This window comes from Perca fluviatilis, chromosome 14 (genome assembly GCF_010015445.1).
Source record: "Perca fluviatilis chromosome 14, GENO_Pfluv_1.0, whole genome shotgun sequence".
NCBI classification, from domain to species: Eukaryota; Metazoa; Chordata; class Actinopteri; order Perciformes; family Percidae; genus Perca; species Perca fluviatilis.
Window position 1 is genome coordinate 36,114,877 of NC_053125.1, and position 2,421 is coordinate 36,117,297.

The 2,421-nt window shown below is 40.8% G+C and overlaps 1 pseudogene; it reads right to left on the minus strand.

Moving 5' to 3' along the window:
- Window positions 1-2,421, minus strand: part of LOC120572791 — a 363,596-nt pseudogene that overhangs the window by 153,539 nt on the left and 207,636 nt on the right.

Here is a 2,421-nt window from a genome sequence, read left to right on the forward strand (position 1 = left end):
TTTGAATGGTAAACATGTGACTTTATGTCAGATTGTTGTGTCTTATGCAGAGAACCATGTTCAGTTCATTTAAAAAGTGACATTTTGAATTGCTAAATGTTTGTAAAGCAGAACATGTATTTAGACTTTTGGAGACTTGAGAAGAAGTTATTTTTTTAAATAATTGTGCTATGCTTGTCATTGTAGTGTGTTAGCAGTTGGAAAAAACTGTAATGGTAGCAGAATGAAACTCCTCCTCCTCCTCCTCCTCACTGATCACCAGTGCAGCGTTTCCTCCTGTAACTTAATGAGATCACAAGATCCAGATCCTGACTGGGAACTACTGGGTGGAACGATGCACAGAAAGCAGAACGCTGCTTTCACTCCAAGTCCTTCTGCAGTTTGAAGACAGACTGGGACTAGAAATGAGATGAGGCAGATAGGTAAGAGTTGAGTTAGAGCAGCAGAGGAAGCAGCAGCCATCTTTACTGATCACACACACACACACACACACACACAGAGAGGCACTGACTGACCTCAGTCTGCTTTATGAACTCTTCTCTCTCTGCACCGTCCCACTATTTCTACCCTCATTAAGTAACAGAAACCCTTTGACCTGTTTGTTGGTCATTGTTATATTCTATATTTATTAGAGATGCAGCTATATTTGGTTCCTAATAGTTAAATGTGTATGTAGATCTCTCTGTGTTCATCTTTATGTCTGATTCTGTCTTCCTGTAAACACATGTTCCTAGGATGGTGAAGGCAAGCTAGTCCCGCCTTACTCTGCCTCTGATTGGCTTACCCTGGTATTCTCACCCTGACCCTAACCAATCTCACTCCTCATGCCTAAATCTAACCAATCACACTAAGAAAGGCAACGAGTACTAGCCAATCAGAGGCAGAGTGGGACTTTCCTTTGCCATCCTAGGAAACAAACACTTATTACTTTAATTACACTGGAGAATTTATTATTATTATTATTATTATTATTATTATTATTATTACTACCTTTTTGTATTCAGGGAGGCCAATTGAGAGCAAGCTCTCATTTTCTATGACGCCCTGATTACATGCCATACACAATTACAACACATACAGAACCACCGAACATAGCAATTAATATACACTATACTGTAGTACTACACAGTACACACATGGAACAGTTACAGGATGTTACACTCCAAATGCACGTCCATTCATTCTACATGGCTTCATAAAGAAGACATTTAAAGGGATTACATTGAATCAGGCTGTTCCATTTCATTAAGGACTGCAGGTTATTCCATTTATATGGGGCATCATATTCAGATGCAGTTGTGCCTAATTCTGTCCTAACAAAGGGAATATTTAGGACCAAGGAGTCCCTAGAGCGAGTGGCATAGTGATACCATTTAAAATTCAGCAAGCTTGTTCAATATACAGGTAATTTAATTTAAATCCAAACATATGTGTAGTAGTGAAGATAGTAAGGATGGGGGGGGGGGGGCTTCAGATGGAGGTAGAACTAACAGACTTGTTGCTGCCCTTCAGCTCTCACAGTTGGCTTTGACTTCATGTATTAACTTCTAGCTGTGTTCTCATCAACGTCACCATCTGCTAGAAGAATTGGGATGGATCCATAGAAGTGGGGGGGCCGTCTGATGCCTTGTATGTTATGAAGAGTTGCCGGTGAAAAACACATCTAAAGAATGTAAATGTGACCCTCAATGTGAGTAGTTTGTCTCTTTGTAGCTGCATGAGGCTCATTCTGCTTTAACCTCTGTTGCCTGATTTTGGTCTATTTCCCTTCCCCAAAGGGAAAAGCTTCTAACAGAAGAACTGGGAGGCCAGAATGCATGTATGAGACTTCCTTAGAAACCTCCATTCTTCTAGTTTCTGTAAATGGGCTGGATTAACATGTGATTAAAATACAACATACACTACAGCAGTTCAAACATAGTTCAAAATAGTTATCTTGGTAAAATAACTAAAACATACTTTGTCCACCTCTCCTAAACCTCTCCACAACCTCTCCTAAACCTCTCCATAACCTCTCCACAACCTCTCCTAAACCTCTCCAAGTGACCACATTTTGCTAAATACTTTTACTCACTTCTATACTATTATAAAAAAACACACTAAAGACTTAAAATGACTTCCAAAACCTTTTAACATTCATTCAAACACTGTTGATCATATTTGTTCTCATAAATCACATGGATGTGGCTGCTGGCTCTGGGAGGCGGGACTTAGCTCTGTTGACCATTCATTAGGACTGGCTCCCATTGGATGTTCCTATCATGCTATGTACCGTTGGAAAGGGAACGTGATTGGCTACAGCTGCCATGATTGACGTGTTGATAGCCAATGAGAGCTGTTTCTAAGATGGCTGCGCAGAGAGATGACGCAGCGTATTGGCGCTCCACAGTGAGAGCGCTCGCTGGACGTCGGGGTCTGTCC